Source organism: Phocoena phocoena, chromosome 16 (assembly GCF_963924675.1).
Source record: "Phocoena phocoena chromosome 16, mPhoPho1.1, whole genome shotgun sequence".
Classification (NCBI taxonomy): domain Eukaryota; kingdom Metazoa; phylum Chordata; class Mammalia; order Artiodactyla; family Phocoenidae; genus Phocoena; species Phocoena phocoena.
The window spans coordinates 59938221-59957979 of record NC_089234.1 but is presented as its reverse complement, the minus strand read 5'-3'; the positions used below and the strand labels follow the sequence as shown (position 1 = coordinate 59957979).

At 37.3% G+C, this 19759-nt stretch overlaps 1 protein-coding gene and 1 pseudogene across 1 annotated transcript in view; one reads left to right on the top strand and one right to left on the bottom strand.

The window, feature by feature from the left end:
* MCU (mitochondrial calcium uniporter) overlaps nucleotides 1-19759 on the top strand; it is a 216723-nt gene that overhangs the window by 79152 nt on the left and 117812 nt on the right. The window lies entirely within an intron of this gene.
* Nucleotides 12300-13083, bottom strand: LOC136136533 (glycoprotein endo-alpha-1,2-mannosidase pseudogene; annotated as a pseudogene).

Genomic DNA, 19759 nt, shown 5'->3' with positions numbered 1-19759 from the left:
AATGAAGAGTAGCCCCCGCTTGCCACAACTAGAGAAAGCCCGTGCGCAGCAACAAAGACCCAACACAGCCAAAAATAAATAATTAATTAATTTTAAAAAACAAACCAAAAAATAGGTTTTAAAAAAAAATCTGCTTTATAGTCAGTAATAATAGGTTCTGAAGAATTTCTCTACTCGGGATTCTGGTAATTCATTTCTTGATTTAAAAACCTTTCAATAAATCTAGCCTTTAATATTCATTTTAGAATTCCAGTAAATTAGAATTAGGCAAATCAACATTGAACTCTGTGCATTATAGGAACTCAGTTAGCAAGGTGATAATTTTAGCCTCTTAAATGATGAATTTTAGTCCGCTCACATTGATTGTTGTTACTAATATACCGTATTTAATTGCCTCTAAGATGCCATTAGTTGTAAAATACACCATTATTTTATGTAGCATTTTAAAAAATGATTGAACTATGACATAATGCTTCATCATGCAAAATTTCATGCTCATTGAAAATTTTATTTAGATATATAAAAATTACATATCACACATAAAAAGGAATACATAAGTGAAATAAATTGCTTAAGGTAACCTTAAAACTTCTTAATATTCAGAGCCCCAGTCTTGGGAATCATTTTTTTTTTACCCAGAGTTGTGGATATCCATATTTTTCTATACAGTGTCATCCTGTGTTTTTAGAAAATGTTCCACTATTGTCTCTGGAGTTTTCTTCGAAGCTCCTGACATATGTTCTATACCTTTTGATGCTGGCACTTTCTTTTCTTTTTTTTTAATTGAAGTATAGTTGATTTACAGTATTGTATTTCAGGTGTGCAGCAAAGTGATTCAGTTATATACATAATCTTTTTTTTGATTCTTTTTTTTTTTTTTTTTTTGCGGTACGTGGGCCTCTCACTGTTGCAGCCTCTCCCGTTGCGGAGCACAGGCTCAGCGGCCATGGCTCACAGCCCAGCCTCTCCACGGCATGTGGGATCTTCCCAGACCGGGGCACGAGCCCGTGTCCCCTGCATCGGCAGGTGGACTCTCAACCACTGCGCCACCAGGGAAGCCCTTTTTTTCGATTCTTTTCCATTATAGGTTATTACAGGATACTGAATATCGATCCCTGTGCTATATAGTAAATCCTTGTTGTTTACCTATTTAACATATGGTAGTGTGTATCTGTTAATCCCATACTCCTAATTTATCCTTCCCTCCTTCCCCTTTGGTAAAGTTTGTTTTCTATGTCTTTGAGCCTGTTTCTGTTTTGTAAATAAGTTCATTTGTACCATTTTTTAGATTCTACATATAAGTGGTATCATATAGTATTTGTCTTTCTCTGTCTGACTTAACTTCACTTAGTATGATAATCTCTAGGTTGGCACTTTCTTGATTTTAGTGTCAGTGGAATGTCCATTCAACAGAAGGACCATATTTCTTTCTAAAATGAACATTTAGTGATTTGTTGAAGGAAGTAAAGAGGTTGGAGTTGCAGATACTCCATGAAAACTAAGTTCTTGCTTGCACAGGCAATGACAACTGTGTCCAATTGTTGCTTTGCTGTGAGAGATTCCATTGAAGGTAGATGCATTTTGATTTCACAGATGTTAACATGTGAAAAAAAAGGTCTTGATATTGATGTAATGTACTATCTGTATTTATTTATTTGACTGTGTTTAACAGCCTATTGAGTTATAATTTAAAACCATACAATTCACTCATTTAAAGTATATATTTTTTAGTATATTCATAGGGTTGTGTAGGCATCACTGCAGTCAGTTTTCAAATATTTTCATCACCTCAAAAAGAAACCGTATACCCATTTCACCCTCAATCCTCCCACTTCTAGGTAACCAGTAGTTTACTTCCTGTATGGATTTACTTACTCTGGACATTTCTTGAATAGAATCATACACTGTGTGGTCTTAAGGTGGAAGATTAGGTTATTGATTTGAGTTTCCATCTGAGCACCACTTTAGCTACTACATTCCATAAGTTTGTTATGTTGTGTCTTCATTTTCATTCATGTCAAAGTATCTTCTCATTTCCCTTGCTATTTCTTCTTTGTTCCATTAGTTATTTAGAAGTTTTTTTAATTTCCACAAATTTGTGAATTTCCCAAATTTCCTTCTATTATTGATTTCTGACTGTATTTTTTATGGTCAGAGAATGTACTTTCTATGGTTTCAGTCCTTTTAAATTTATTGATGCTAGTTTTATGGCCCAGCATGTGATGTCTTATGTTCCTCTTCTTCTGTTTATTCTTTACTGCTTTCTTTTGCATTACGTGAATATTTTCTAGGGTTACATTTTAATTCCTTTGATGATTATTCTTACTAATTTTATTTTAAATCATTTTCTTAGTGCTCAGGGCTTACCACAGATAACTTGCCAAAATCTACTTAAGATTTATACTAAATTCCAGTGAAACATCAAAATATACTCCGGGGCTTCCCTGGTGGCGCAGTGGTTGAGAGTCTGCCTGCCGATGCGGGGGGCGCGGGTTCGTGCCCCGGTCGGGGAAGATCCCACATGCCGCAGAGCGGCTGGGCCTGTGAGCCATGGCCGCTGAGCCTGCTTGTCCGGAGCCTGTACTCCGCAACGGGAGAGGCCACAACAGTGAGAGGCCCACATACTGGGAAAAAAAAAAAAAAATATATATATATATATATATATATATATATATATATATATATATACTCCAATTTAGCTCTGTTTCCTCCTCCCCTTCTGTGCTATTGTTATCATATATATTATAGCTATGTATGTTAAAAACCTAATAGTGTAATAATAATTATATAATTTTATGCTTTTTAAAGAAGCAGAGAGAAGAATGGAAGCAAGTTTTTTTGTAGAGTTTCTTATACTAAATCTTATTATTTATCATTTGTTATCTTCCTTTCTGTGAATTCAAGTAACTTTTTGGTGTCATTTCCTTACTCCAATACAACTTTGCTTCTTCTTACTTATCTTATGCTGTGTTATCAAATATATTACATTCCTAAATGTTGCAGGCTCAATAATACAACTGTATACATATTGTTTTATATTTTCAATAATTGCTTTTTAAATAGTTGAGAGGTGAAGAAATGTGCATTTATATTATATCTTTGATTTTTTAAAGTGGATTTGAATTACTTTGGGGGTCATATGCTTTCAACCTGAATAGTTTACTATTTCTTGTAAGGCAGGTCTGCTAGCAATGAATTCTCAGCAATGAATTCTTTCAGTGTTTGTTTATCTGGGAATGTCTTTATCTGTCTTCATTTTGAAAGATGGTTTATGGTTTTACTGAATATAAGATTCTATTTTTTTGGGGAGAGGCTGCAGCAAATGGCATGTTGGATATTAGTTCCCCAACCAGGGATTGAACCCATGCCCCCCACAGTGGAAGCGCAGAGTCTCAACCACTGGACCACCAAGGAAGTCCCCTGAATATAAGATTCTTGGTTGACGTATTTTTTGGGTTTCAGCACTCTGAATATGTCATCACACTGCCTTTTAGCCTTCATTATTTTCGATGAAAAATCTGGTGTAATCTTTTTGGGATTTCCTTGTGAGTGAGAAGTTGTTTTTCTCTTGCTGCTTTCAAGATATTTACTATGATGTGTCTTGTATATGTATGATGTCTCTTCGTGCTTTCCTACTTGGAATTTGTTGAGCTTCTTGGAAATGTAGATTGTTTTAATCAAATTTGGTAAGTTTTTAGCCATTATTTCTTTGAATGTTTTTTCTCTACTTCTGTGAAAAAAGTTTTCTTCTCTCTTCTCACCATGTATATGTTACAGTGCTTTATGGTTTTCCACTTTTCTCTGAGACTGTTCGTATGTGTTCTTTCTTTTTTTCTCTATGTTCTTCAGATTGTACAATGTCTATCCATCTATATTCAAGTTCGCTGATTTTTCTGCTAATTGATATTTACCATTCAGTCCCTGGAATGCATTTTTCTTCTTGGTTATTGTACTTCTCAACTCCTGAATTTCCATTATTTAAAATAATTTCTATATCTTAATGATATTGTCTATTTGACAAGAAATTATCAGGGCTTCCTTTACTTTATTAAAGCATTTTTTTCCTTTAATTCTTTAGACATATTTATAATAGTTGTTTTAAAGTCTTTGCCTGCTAAGTCCAACATCTGAACTCTTTCAAAGGCAATTTCTGTTGCTTGCTCTTTTTTCTTATGTAGGGGCCATACTTTTCTGTTTCTTTGCATGTTTCATAACTTTTTACCAAAAACTGGACATTTTATTTTATTTTTTTAAATTAATTTTTATTGGAGTATAGTTGATTTACAGTGTTGTGTTAGTTTCTGCTGAACAGCAAAATGAATCATTTATACATATTCATATATCCACTCTTTTTTAGATTCTTTTTCCGTATAGGTCATTACAGAGTATTGAGTAGAGTTCCCTGTGCTATATAGTAGGTCCTTATTAGTTATCTATTTTATATATAGTAAAAACTGGATATTTTAGATAACATATTGTAGCAACTGAGGATATGATTCCACCCCCAATTCCCACACATTCACCAAATTGGATGTTGTTGTTTACTTGTTTATTTGTTTAGTGGCTTGGCTGGACCATTTTAGTGAAGTCTACTTTCCCTATAGTGTGTAGCTACTGATCAGGAGTCACAGTCTTTGGCATGCACAGAATCATCCTAGGATGATGGTGGTTTTAGCAGGGCTGTCTTTGGTTGTCTCTTTCTCTGTTCTCTTTGTTTAGCTGTCTGTCTCTATAGGTATCACACCCATCTGTTAGCTTCCACTAATTGCTCATTATCATTATAATTAGCTCATTATCAGTACTCCCTGTAACATAATTTCTTCCACAGGCTGATGCAATTAATATTGGGCCTCATTGCAGGTGTAATTTTGCAGCCAGTCTTTGAGGTTTTTTTCTCAGGAGGACTCTTCTTAGCTGCTTCTTTCCCTGGTTCTCCCTAGTAAAATTCTAGCTGTTCTAGCTTGTTACTCTCAAAGATTTACCAGTCTCTTAATTGCTTACCACCAAAATCTCTATTATCTTCTGTAGTGCCCTCACTATTAACTTTCCCACACTGTGTTCCAAATAAAGTCATTTCCCTTGGGGAACACTTTGGAGCTTTCTCTCTTTTTCTGTCCTGCCTTTACCCCTGGGCTAAACCTCTGCCACTGCCTTGAGTAGGAAGTGAGCTAGTGGCCCCTTCTCTTGGAATGACACTGCTGCTTGGTCTTCTGGGTGTCTTCTGTTGCAGAAACTTTAACCATATGAGCAAGCTGGGACAAGGGCAGTTGGGATCCCAGTGTTCCTGGCTTGCCTGCTGTGGTAGAACTTCTGTCCCACAAGTGGGGGCTGGCTGGAAGAAGTGAGGACCAGACCTCTCAGCTGCTCTTGTCTCTTACAGAGCTTCTGCAACAAAGAGGTGGAAGTAAGAGAAATGCAGGTGAACTGCCCCTCCTAGCAGATATCATAATCCTCAATTGGGATTTGGGTGCAGAGGAAGGCCTACATTTTTGGTTGCTCTCATCTGAAATAGCAACTGTGGCTTGATAGTATCTAAATTTCCTTACAACTTATTTACAAATTTAAAAACAATATCTATTTGTAAGCTGCATAATGTTGCTCTAATAATGTCTTTAACACTCATACAAAAGTGTAGTAATATCAAGATAGCTTAAAATAGCAAAAGTTGCAGTAATTTTTTTACATAGGGTTTTTATATGTTATATATGTTACAAGCTAGTGAAGAACATGCAGCACACACGAGAGGATATATTATTTACTGTTTTCTGTTATGCCTAAACAGTTGAAAAGACTGAAAATGTATAACCATTTGTCCTTGGGCCTTATTGGATGTTGAATGCAGTGAAGTATTTTTTGGATCTAGGGTATCTGTGATTAGCTCATAACAGCATTAAGCAATGAGGTTGCCTTTTATTGCTGTCACTTGTTATCAAGTAGAAAAATGCCTTTAAGCATTAGGTAGCAGAAGGTGAAATACTTAGCTTCATTAGTTCCAGAGACTTGATGCAATATAGTTACACACCTCACAGCTGAATGACAAATCTTTGCTACTCTTAAACTCTTTGGGAAGGTTATTTTGGATTATACAGATGGGTCTGATATAATCACAAGGGTCCTTATAATAGGGAAACAGGAGATGAAAGTTAGTGGTAGATGTGATGTGAGGAAGGGGTCATGAGCCAAGGAATGGAGGAAGCCTCTAGAAGTGGAAAAGGGTAAGGAAACAGATTGTTGTCTCAGAGCCTCTAGAAGAAACTAGCCTTACTGAAACCTTGACTTTATTTAGCCCAGTGAGACTTATTTCGAATTTCTGACCTCCAGAACTGTAAGAGAATAAATGTGTTGTTTTAAAACACTAATTTTGTGGTAATTTATTACAGAAAGAATAAGAAACTAATAAAACAAGGAAGACCTGACTTACCGTAACTGTGTGGTAAAGGTAGTCTAGTGCTAATCAAATATTTGTATTTTCTGAGTACTTTGATTTTTGTTTCAGGAAAAACTTGTCTGACTTTTAAAGTTTTAGGCATCTTCATAGTTTTATATCCTAGCAGTTAGACTGCACTAAGATTATCTGATGTCACCTTCTGTTTCTAAAAGTGAAATGAGAAGTAGATCAGAGCAGAAAGGTTTAATTAAATTCACACAAATAATCCCACAGGTTAGTATTATACATTACCAAATTAATGCTTTCCTTTTTGTTCTGTATTACTAATATGATTGCTTACATTGTTGCCTCAAAACCAAGGCTTAAAATCAACTATTAAAGGCAAATAAGTTCTGTCATCACAGGCTTATCTGAGACTTCTGTTTTGAGCAAATACAGGCTTCTTTCAGAAGTAAATGGATTTTAAAAGCACAATGAAAGGAATGTTCCATTTAAATGGTTAGCTAATAAGTTTCACAAATACAGTATTTTTTTTGAAAACATTTAATTTTTTTTGATTAACATTTAATGCAGTTATAAAATTTCCTGCATAATTCTCAAATTGTGTCATTGGGAAGCTGTATGAAAACTGCCATATATTAAATAATTATCACATGAAAGATGTTAAACACTGAGAAGAAAATTTGTAAAATGACATGCTTTTTTTTTTTCTTTTCTCTTCTTTTTTTTTTTGCTTATTTGTAGGTAAATCCTCACTGAGACTACCTAGTATAAGAAACAGGGAAAGGATGATTTTTTTATTTTTAAGCTGTTTGGAACCTAAGTCATAATTTGTAACTAGAGCATGGGGGTCTTGTTGCCAAGACTGCCCTGAATGACTAGGTTGCCCAGATTAAGTCTGTTGGCTGGTTTGATTTTTATTATTTAAAACTCTGTTGTTGTGTAGCAAGTGATATTTATTCACTACAAATAAATTAGAAAATGCAATTGTGTGAAAATAAGACCTAGTGATATATTCACTTTTAACAGTTTGGTATAGAACCTTCCTGACTTTTCCTGTATATGTTATTTCTAAGCTGTTTTTATCGCATAGCATTACATTGAATATCTTTTCATGTGACACTGACATGAGAATTTTAATACGTGGCAGTTTTTCATAAAGCTTAAGTTCGGAATCTAGAATCAGACTTTGATTCTGGACTTTTCAACTTAACACATGAGTTGGAAAATAAACCTCATTTGTAAAATGGAGATAAATTATAGGATTGTTGTAAAGATTAAATGAGATCATATGAAGCATTTAACACAAAATCTGATATACAGTATCATTTAATAAATGGTCACTATCTTTATTCAAGTGTTCTGTTACATGAACATACTATTGGTAATGTAACAATTCCTTATTGTTAGAAAACTTTTTCTAATGTTTCATAGTTTAAAAAAAAATGCAACATTTAAGCAACCTCTAAAATGCCAAGAAGCCTTACGAGGTGTGGGATTGGAGGATTGAATTTTGGGACGGCTCATGATCAAGAGTAACATCCATATACTCTTTTTTAGTTTTTAATAGAATTATAGCTCAGTCTTATTTTGTAGGCAAATACATGTAAAATAATGTACTGCTATAGTCTGTTTATACTGTATCTCTAATACTGAGTTATTTCACTGTTTATAAGTTCAATTTAGAATGTGGTACGCGAAAAGAAAAAACTTCCAGTTATGTTTACTTAACTATGTTGTTTAAACAGGACACTGAGGTATACAATAACAATTGGTGCATGAGATGACCTATAGTTGTAATGCTCTCTTTGCCAGTGGTTAGGTGTGTGATTTTTGGACAAGTTACTAATACCACTGGACTATAGTTTCTTCTGAGTAAAATGAAGACAGTGGACTCGATCAGCAATTTTCAAATTTGAGTATTGTGCAGATCCTTTCAAAGGAATATTCAAACTTGTTGTTTTTAATTATGTACTCAGCTTTAGTGTAGACAAACGTGAAGCTAAATAAGAAGTTCCCTCTGCTACATCCATGTAGAGCTACAAAACCAAAACAAGTGTAGTACAAACAAAACTACAAAACCAGTGTATTAACAACATCAGCATGATGAATGATAATGGTTTGCTGAAACTAAAATGCTGCTTCCCATGTGAATATGTTATTCCTTGCTACACTATAGGTTCTTTTGCATTGGGCTACCTAGACTACAGTGCATGAGATGCTAATTTAATTCTCCTGACATGTTGTTTTTATTAAAACTATTATAAATCTTTGATTTAGTGTATCATGATATCATTTGGCCTTCACTGGCTCAACTGTATTGCCTGCCTCTCTACTTTTCTCATTAGCCTAGGATAGTGAGGGAAATTGATGATTTCCTGTGTTGGTAAATACAAATATGGGCACAAATATCCTGGCAACACTTAATTATAAAGTATTCATTCAGATGACCCAAATTTTCAAAGATCATCCGTGGTAACTGCAGAAAATTTTAAACGTTTTATAGAAAACTCCTAAATTCTTGAATATACAGCCACAGATCTGGGCTGTGGTCCATACTGAGAACATCAAACTAGATCATTAAGACACTTCTATGATTCTGCGACTAGGAAGCTGTTCCTGTAAGTAATGATGGCAACATATCCACACATTCCAGGGTGTCTTACTCTCTTAGATTAGGAAAATGTATTTATGAAGTAAGGGTATTTTTTTTTTTAAGATTTAATTTTATTTATTTTTGGCTGCATTGGGTCTTCCTTGCTGTGTGGGGCTTTCTCTAGTTGTGGCGAGCAGGGGCTACTCTTCATTGCTGTGCATGGACTTCTCCTTGCAGTGGCTTCTCTTGTTGCGGAGCACGGGCTCTAGGCGCACGGGTTTCAGTAGTTGTGGTGCACGGGCTTAGTTGCTCCATGGCATGTGAGATCTTCCCGGACCAGGAATCGAACCCGTGTCCCCTGCATTGGTAGGTGGATTCTTATCCACTGCACCACTGGGGAAGTCCCGGGTATTTTTTAAGTAAGCAAAAATTATATTGTCTAATTGCTGGAGGGCAGTGGTCTCAAGAGGAGGTAATTTTGCCACCCCCCACCTCCAGCCCGTAGATATTTGGAGACATTTTTGGTTGTCAAAAACTGATTGGGGGCAGCATTGATTCTGGCATCAGTGGCTAGAGGCCAAGGATGCTTCTAAACATACTACAATGCACAGGGCAGCCCCCTACAACAAAGAATTATCCAGCCCAAAATGTCAGTAGTACTGAAGTTAAGAAACCCTGCTGTAGGCCAAGGGTCCCCAACCCCTGGGCCCCAGATTGGTACCGGTCCTGCTGGGAACCAGGCTGCACAGCAAGAGGTGAGTGGCGGGCGAATGAGCGAAGCTTCATCTGCTGCTCCCTATTGCTCCCCATCGGTCACATTACCGCCTGAACTGTGATCCCTCCCTCACCCCCCACTGCTGCTGTAGGGCATTATAACCAAAACCAAGGGTAGTTTTAGAGATGGAGAACAGCATGATCATATTCATAAAAACTTCATTATTGGAAGTACAAAACGCCCTGTAGCTTATCCTATAATATCAACCAGGACTACTTAAAATCAAGTATTTGTGAAATAGATACTAACTTTAAGAAAAAAATTTTTTTTCTATAATGGATCGAGGAACAAAAGAATGCAAGTATGGGGCCACTCGGGGTTTTTTTTTGCCTGTGTTGGGTCTTGCTGCACGCGGGCTTTCTCTAGTTGGGGTGAGTGGGGGCTACTCTTCTTTGTGGTGGGCAGGCTTCTTATTGTGGTGGCTTCTCTTGTTGCAGAGCACGGGCTCTAGGCGCGCAGGCTTCAGTAGCTGTGGCACACGGCTTCAATAGTTCTGGCTCGTGGGCTCTAGAGTGCAGGCTCAGTAATTTTGACACACGGGCTTAGTTGCTCTGCGGCACGTGGAATCTTCCTGGACCAGGGCTCGAACCTGTGCCCCTTGCATTGACAGGCGGATTCCTAACCATTGCACCACAGGGAAAGCCCACTACTCAGGCTTTCTTAAAGCAAATGTGGTTTCTATATGTCAGTTGCAGAAGCTGTTACCTAAGAAAATAAACTTTGATTTCTCATACATTTTCTCTTTAATTTTTGGTATAAGTCTTTATGTTACACAAATTTGAAAGAATAACCTTTCTAATTGTGGTTCAAAATCATATCAAAGCAATGCCTGAAATATGAAAATCTACCTTCCTATCCTGTATGAAACCTTGCTGAATGAAAAAAGCATTGTGTTTTAGCACTAGGGTCGCTTTTTCTTTTAATATTTTTTGGTTTAGTTTTACTTCTTATCATAGAAAAATTTCAAAATACACAAGGTGAGGAGAATAATATAATTAATCCATGAACCCCAACGTACCCATTATTCAACTTCAGCATATGAACATTTTGCTAATCTTGTTATATCTTTCCCCTCCCCCCACTAGCTCCCTTCCCAGAATTATTTTAAATCAAATTACAGACATCATATTATTCCATCCATAAATACTTTGTAACTAAAGTGAAGTCAGAGAAGGTGTTATCTTGTGGGTACGCTATGGGGGAAGTGGAATTGTGACAAGTTTTTGGAATGGTGGCTTATTGCAAATAAGTGGATAACCCAAAGCCTTCCATGTAGTAGAAGCTCTATTAAATATTTATTGAATTGAAAAATCTAAGTTATTGTGTGAAGTAATATTACAATTTTAATGTGCCACAAAGGCAATTTACTCATTTTTAAAAATAGTTTTTATGCCGCCTTTAATTTTAGCATTGGCTTTAATCACAGCCTGGCCCCCACTGCTGCTTCTCTCTTTCCTCCTGGCATTTTACTAATCCATATCTTTTCCTTTGGCCCTTTCCCAAGTATATACTCATGACAGTGAACTCTTGGAAATCTGTTACTGCTTTTGTTCTTCCCCTTAAATATGTGCACTTTTAAAAATTCTTAAAGCTAGTGAAATGGGTTTTAAGCAAGAGAGTGACATGAAAAGATTAACATTTTAGAAAGATAATTTTGGTTACGTTATGGAGGATAGATGGGAGGCAGGGACTTGAGATATAGAAACAGATGGGTTTAACAGCTATATAAAAGCTAGAACTCACAGTTTTTGGTGACTGAAGGAAGGAAGGTGGGAGGAAGAAGTTAAGAATGATAGCCAAGTTTATAATTTCAACAACTAAATGATAGTACCATTTTCTGAAAGGAGGAGTACAAGGGAGAGAGCAGATTTGTGGGGAAAATATTCTTCTATGTGATTTCCTAATTTGGTGAGTGGCGCGGGGGAAGAATCTTCTCTTGACTCTCAGTATGGTGTTCTAGTGAAACAAGAATTGTTTTACTTGAGCAGTACTGTGATTTCATTCATGATTTTAAGCTTGTTTATGAGAAGAAAATCTGCTTGGCTGTTTGTATTCCCATTTCTTCATGGCATGTAAGTTTTGTGTAGTCATTATCTAGACCAACACTTGTTACCTGACAGTCACATGCCAGAGGTGGTAGACAAGAGAAATAACAATCAAAGTTGGGTACATGTTATAAGGGAATCCTCCAATCCCCCATCCATTCTTTACTTAGTTGTCTTTTATAACCTAGAGACCACTAGATGTTTGATTTACACTGGTGATAGAAGCCCAAGTCCTGAGGGAAAGTGACCCCAGATTTTCCTTGTTCCATGTACTCCTAAGCTTACTTTCTTAGAATACTGTTCCATTGTAGAATTTTCTTTGCCTGGTGAAGGGTCAGTGTAATATATGTACTAAGAAACTTTCAAAAGTTTCATTTATTCATTAGTTAAGATAGATTTCTTCCTTCTTTCCTCCCTTCTTTCCTCCCTCCCTCCCTCCCTTCCTCTCTCCCTCCCTCCCTTTCTTTCCTTCCTTCCTTCCTTTTTTGGAGCAGTTTATTTTTTAACTTCTTTATAAATACTTAAATTCTCACAATTAACAACTCTTGTTTTTAGTAGACACCTAAGAAATTTATTGTGTAAATCTTCACTAATTTCTGTATTACCTTCACAAAAGAACATTTTACTCCTCTTTCTTTTCTGCTTCAGGTTATATATATGATCTTTATCCAAAATAGTTGGTACTAAGTCATCAGTAGTTTCCTCATTCTCATCATTTGAATCAGGTGTGTACCAAGATAGGGCTAATACTAGTACACTAATTGAAGCTGAGTGCATTTGTTTCATGTGAGTTTCTATGACCAAAGGACACTGAGAACTCTCAGGGTAAAAGCTGGAGCCACTGTCATCTCGGGGGCTGGGTCTCCCTTGTGGATAATTACTGGCTATTCTAGGGTCCCAAAGCTCCAAGACTAGATGGTTCCACCAAATTGTAGATTTCTGTACCAACTGTAATAAAATACATGTAACTAATAATTCAGAAGTGACAATTCTCCCAGGTAAGGTTCAGAGGTTTTGGAGGGTTTCATAGTGATCTCAACAGCTTTAAATTCTTGATATTTGTTTCACTGCTGATTGTGCCACTCTTTGGGGAATCAAAATTTTCCACCAAGTGAGTAGTTCATCAATGAAGTTCTGGAAGAAGATCAAGTCCAAAAGGATCTCCAAAAGTAGCTTTATTTGGTCTTCCCATTTTTAAACCTATCATCGGAGAGAGAATAAATAGAATAGAAAGTGACAAAATGATACAAGTCCTTTTTTGAAACTTCGATGATGGCATGCTTTAAACTCCAAAATAGTAAATGTTTAGCTGCTTATTTCTGGGAAGGACCAATTCATACAGTCCTTCAAACTCTGTACTGCATAACTCCAGGGAGTAAAATTCCTGTATATGGAATGTAGCAGCCCAGGGTCTAGGAATCTGGCTGTCAGCAGGAAGTCTGCCAGCAGAGCCAGTGAGGCTGGGAGTAAAGCAAAACCCAGCAGCCTCAGCACAGCAGAGACCCAACCAGCCCCGCCACCCAAAAGGAGCCTGAGGGGCGGGACAAAATAGATTTTCTTTATGAAACTTAAAGACAGTAAGGAAAATGGTACCCAGTGGAAAACATTTAGAAAAATAACTTTTGAAAAGAAGTGATTTGCTTCTCCTCAAGTCCATCCCTATGTCTCCCCACCTCCATTACTCTTTTTTTTTTTTTTTTTGATAGGTAAGACGTGGATTTATTTAGAGAGATACACATTCCATAGACAGAATGCAGTCCATCTCAAAAGTCAAGAGCAGCCCCAAAATACGGGGTGGTTAGTTTTTATGGGCTGGGTAATTTCATAGACCAACAAGTGGGAGGATTATTCCAACTATTTTGGAGAAGGGATGGGGATTTCCAGGATATGGGCTGCCGCCCACTTTTTGGCCTTTTATGGTTAGCCTTGGAACTGTTCTGGTGCCTGTGGGTGTGTCATTTAGCATATGCTAATGCATTTCAATGAGTGCCACCTCCGTTACTCTTACCATTCTTTAAAACAATAACAAACATCGCAAAACCTTGAAGTTAACCTTCCAGCTACCATTGGACATCAACACCTAATGGTTATTAGAATATTATACTTTTTTCTTTCTCAGCTTTGTGGCAAATTTTAAAGGCTGGGGGAAAGTATAGTAGACAGTGTACTTTAACTTTACTGATACTATTATCACCAAGATAGCTTTTTGGAATTTTGTGGCTTGATCTGACCCTGGATTTTAGTATTGGATTTCAGATATGATCTAAATAAATGTGGGTGCTTCCAGTTAAAGATGGTAGATTTTTTTCCCAGCTTTATTGAGAAATAATTGACATACATCACTGTATAAATGTAAGGTGTAGAGCATGATGGTACAGTTTGATTTACATATATTGTGAAATGATTATCACAGTAGGTTTGGTTAGCATCCATCATTTCATATAGATACAGTAAAAAGAAAAGAAGAAAAAAATTCTTTTTGGTGAGAACTCTTAGGATGTATTCTGTTAACAGCTTTCTTATAAGTATACCCTTATTCATGGTTTTGCTTTCTGCAGTTTCAGTTACCCATGGTCAATCACGGTCAGAAAATATTAAATGAAAAATTCCAGAAATAAACAATTCATAATTTTTAAATTGTGAGCTGTTCTGAGTAGTGTGCTTGCCATCCTGCTCTGTCCTGTCCAAGATGTGAATCATCCCTTTGTCCAGCATATCTCTCCCATTAGTCATTTAATAGCCATCTAGGTTATCAGATGGACTGTCTTGGTATCATAGTGCTTGTGTTCAAGTAACCCTTATTTTACTTAATAATGTCCCAAAGCACAAGAGTAGTGATACTGGAAATTTGGATATTCTCTTACTGTGCCTAATTTATAAGTTAAACCTCATCATAGGTACGTATGTATGGGAAAGAGCATAGTATATCTAGGATTCGGTCCTATCCACAGTTTCAGGCATCCACTGGGGGTCTTGGAACATATACCTTGCAGATAAGGGGGGACTACTGTATATCGTTAACTATAGTCAGATGGTTCATTGAACACAGATTTACCTTCACTCTTTCTCAAAACTCCACTAAAATAACAAAGGTTTTTGGTTTTTTAGTTATAAATCCACAATGGGAACAAAAGACAAAGGAAACGGGAGGGAAATGGAAGGGACTGGAAATTTTAGGTTTAGAAATCTGAAGAGAAGAAGAATGAGTACTTCTTTACTGAATCCTGAAATTAATAATGGTGTAAATTGAAAAGGAACCTGGCTTACCCTGAAACATCTTCCAATACCTTTGTGAAATGGGAATGAGACAACAGGAGAAATTAGTTGAAGGATTCATTGAAAATCTCTTTACATGGTACTTAGTCCCCCAGATTCTCTTCCCCCATCCTGGAAGAAAACTGAAAATTCAATCCCCCCCCAAAAATGAAACAGATTTTCTGGAATGAGGAACCTGGACACCATGAGGGCAGGGGTAATGTACTGAAAGAGGAGGAATAAGTGGAAATTGATGTATTGAATATTGGTATTTCTAGCCTGCTTCCCTCATTTGTCTGAGAACATTGGCAGACAAGCTTTTACCTTCGAAGTAAGAGATTGGTAAGTTTCTCTGGAGAACCTGACATAATCTGAAAGAAAAGACTTAAAGATACTAATCATTTGGGTATCCCCAGGGAAATAGCACAACCAGAGCACTTTTGCAGTGAAGACCACTATTTGCATAAAGTTTCCAATCAGCTTTTTAGCCATCACTCCCCACTCCTAAATATGAGGAATCAGTGAAAGATCACTAGATATTTGAAAAACAATTTTAATATGAGCAAAGCCAAAGCAAATAGGAAACAGCAACTTAAAGGGAACAGAGCTCATGAAGGAAGAAGGAAAAAAAATTTTAATATAGCACTAATAATCCTCAGAAAAAAAGTAATGCATCTAGTATAGGGTGCTCTAAAAAAGGAACTTGCAGAAAACCAAACAGATTTTAGAAATTAAAAACATAACAGAGTATTCCATAAAAGTTTTGAAGTGACCAAGAAACTAGAACTAAAAGAAAGGAATATAATTTAGGAGAGAAGAGTAAGAAAATTAGAGGACCCATTGAAGAGATTCAGTAACCAAAAGAGGTTCAAGTAATAGGAGTTCCAGAAATAGAGAATAATAGAAATGGAGAAGAAGAAATCATCAAAGAAGCCATTCCAAGAAACTTTCCATAACTGAAATACAAGTTTCTATATTGAAATAATCCAGCAATTGCCAAGCATAGTGAGATCCACATCAAAGGACCTCTTAAATTTCATAGTAATGATTTTAAAAAAGAAAATCCTACAGAATCAAGAGAAAAACAAGTTTTACTGCAAAAGATCAGAAATCAAAGCTCAAGTTTCTCAACAGTGAAATCTACTAAATATTGGAGAAATGACCTCTAAATTTTGAAGGAAAATAGGGTTTTTTTTAAAAAAATAATAAATTTATTTATTTATTTTTGGCTGCATTGGGTCTTCGTTGCTGTGCACGGGCTTTCTCTAGTTGGCGGTGAGCAGGGGCCACTCTTCATTGTGGTGCACGGGCTTCTCATTCCGGTGGCTTCTCTTTGTTGTGGAGCACGAGCTTTAGGCGCACAGGCTTTAGTAGTTGTGGCACGTGGGCTCAGTAGTTGTGGCTTATGAGCTGCAGAGTGCAGCCTCAGTAGTTCTGGTACACGGGCTTAGTTGCTCCGCAGCATGTGGGATCTTCCTGGGCCAGGGCTCGAACCCGGGCCCCCTGCATTAGCAGGCAGATTCTCAACCACTGCGCCACCAGGGAAGCCCCAGGCAGATTCTTAACCACTGTGCCTCCAGGGAAGTCCCCAGAATGTTTTTTTAATTTGGTGATATTGTGATGCCCATTTAACTGGTCTGACAGGCACTAGAGATAGTAATTCAATGAATAGTTTATTCATTTATTTCTGGATATTTTTGCCACCTTAATTTAATTTTAAGAATTGGAACACTGGAATGGGGTGAAGGGGGATGATACTATGGAGGGAATGTTAGATAGAGAGCTTTTTGCTGTAGAATTTGGGGTCTTGTTATTGGTAATCAGGAAAGATTTGATGGTTTGAATTTGTCAGGCAAGGAGTTTGGGGATAAGAAGTTGTTGAGGCTGAGGCTACTTGGAGCCAATAGGGACCTCTTTGTTTAGATGTATAAACTGATCATATCCTCAGCCTGGGCTGCCAGCTTTTAAAATTTCTCCCCATGTGTTACTTTTTGCTGCTGACACTTTGCTTTTTGATACAGCCTCTTCAGTTTCTTAGATTTAATAATTTTAAATGAATTGTGGGGTTAAATTCATCTTAAGACCAGCCAGGTTTTAGGTTGTATTCTCAAAGGCAAAATATACACAAAGTATACTGTGTGTGAAACATCATCCATTCATTCCATTTTTGATTAAAACAAGGCTTTGGGAGTTGGGGTGTTTATGTCTGTTTTCAGAAACAGATGGTTGTGTGGTTGTACTAGAAGCAGATGTTTTGTTTTTCTGGGAATTGATTGAGACTTAAGTGTGAAAGCTTAACCTGAGCTAATTCTTAGGGAAGGATGAGAAAGACAAGTTGCTTAGTTCCCAAACATACTTTAGAAAAATAGCTATCTACTTTTCATGTCAGTTCCTTTCTTTCTTTTTTTTTTTTTTAGTTCCTTCCTGTGGTTGCTCTGATATAGTTAAAGTCTTTGTGGCTTGGCCAAAGGGCCAGTGATCCTGGAACCCATTTTAGTGAGAGGATCTGTAGATGATCCAAATGGTCAGTTCTAATGAAATGAGGACACTGTGATCTGTGGTCATGTAGAGGCCACAAAAAGGGGAAAGTCCTTTTCACTCTCATCAGTGTGGGGGGTCACTTCCATGAGGGAAACCAGTGGGTATTGCCAGGACTATAGACTCTTCTCTGTAGTCCTTGGATCATGATTCTCCATGCTCTGTCCTGGATCTGTTCTTCACCATTGCTGATTCCACAAAATATACCCTAACCACACATCCAGTGGGAGGAACTCAAGAATTGGCAATACAGAAGAATGCATATCCCTTCTCAGTTTACCCAAAAATCTCCGTTGTGAAGTGGTTATAGAGGTGTAGCAGTACTTGAACTGTTCCATTTCCACTTATAGTGTGCCTGGTACATTCTCACCTTCATACCATATGTATTCCTTAGCCCAGGCACTCCCAAATGTTCTTTATTCTTTCTCTAAATCCTACTTATTTTTAAAAGTCTAACTGAATTTCTACCTCTTCTGAGGAACCCAGTTTTAACTTTCATTTTCTTATTTAACGTTGCAAGGATGTGTGTCTAGTTTCCCTTACTAGTTTTAAATTTTATTTATATATTTATTTTTGGCTGTGTTGGGTCTTCGTTTCTGTGCGAGGGCTTTCTCTAGTTGCGGCGAGCAGGGACCACTCTTCATCGCGGTGCGTGGGCCTCTCACCGTCGCGGCCTCTCTTGTTGCGGAGCGCAAGCTCCAGACGCGCAGTCTCAGTAGTTGCGGCCCACGGGCTCAGCCGCTCCGCGACATGTGGGATCCTCCCAGACCAGGGCTCGAACCTGTGTCCCCTGCATTGGCAGGCAGACCCTCAACCACTGCGCCTTACTAGTTTTTAAGTCCCTTATATGTAGGACTCATGCTTTATTTGTATCTTGGCTGGTAGTAGCAAAGCCAGGAGCAACAGAGGTTATTGTGATTTTAGTGTAGCTAACCGTGAGCCAACATCCTACAGTAGTATATCAGGGACTAGCCCATTTATCAAAAGATAAATGATCAAGAATCCAGAGAATTTAGAAATGTTTGTGACTGGTGGTATCTCTCACTGGACCCTTCTTCCGCTATGGCAAACCTGAGTAATTTGTAGCCTATAGTTCTACAGGGAAGTGTGAAGGGAATTCCCAGACCAAAGAAAGAAAAAAAAAGAAACAGTAACTCAAGTGGTTTGAATTTTTTGCTGAAAGTACTTTAAGCATAATCAATATCCACCCTAAGTACTTCACTGAATAGTTTAAATGAAACCACTGCATTGCTCGTGCTCTGCCTTGGCTAGAGAATGTCATTGTATAGATTGTTTTCAAGTTGGATTTTATTACCTGACAAAGGTATGCCATCTGGGTGCATCTAGTGAAACTTCTAGATATTTGAAGGATTAGATTATGGTTTTTAATTCCCTCCGTTCCTTCACCCCTACCCTCATGTCCAAAACAAGTGTGATGCTGTTCATTTTAGAATATTATTTAGGACAAAAGGTATGATAAAAGCAAACTAGTGGCTCCTTGAAGGAGTGTGTTTTGGACTCAGATATGGAATTGCCACATGCCACTACTTTGGGCCTGTCTTTAGCATCTGAGAGACTTTTGCATGTACTGTGTGAACACTCTCTTCTTCCCTAGGAGAGCTTGGTTAGTGGAACAGTGCTGGGATTTCTAGCCCATTTTCTGCTGAGGGAAAAATCTGTCAAGTTAAACACTGCAGGATGAATAGAGGCTTTTGGAGCAGGGGCATGGGGAGAGCTGTAGTATCCAGAGTGTTATCAGAGGAAGGGAGAGAGCAGAGCTCATACCAAGAAAAACACAAGAGTGAAGTGAGGTGGAGAACAAAATGTTAAGTCCCTAAAATCAGATGCATGTGGGAAGGATCTTCTTCATACTTAACTACAAATGTTTAAAAAAAAAAAAAAGCAATATTGTTTTTTTCTTTCTTCTTTTCTTTTTTAAAAAATTCTTTTACTTTGAGTTTTTGGTTTCAAAAGCAGGTTAAATAGAAGCTTATTATGAAGTCTAGAACCATAGGCATTATTGAAATTTACCAGCCCCCAGAAGTCAATATCTAATTACTGTACCTTTTTGGCTGTTCCACATAGTTAACGCTGCTGCTTGATCCAAGGGAAGTGGGGGGGAGACCAGGCACTGTTGGATGATGTAGCTCCTTGCTTAAGCC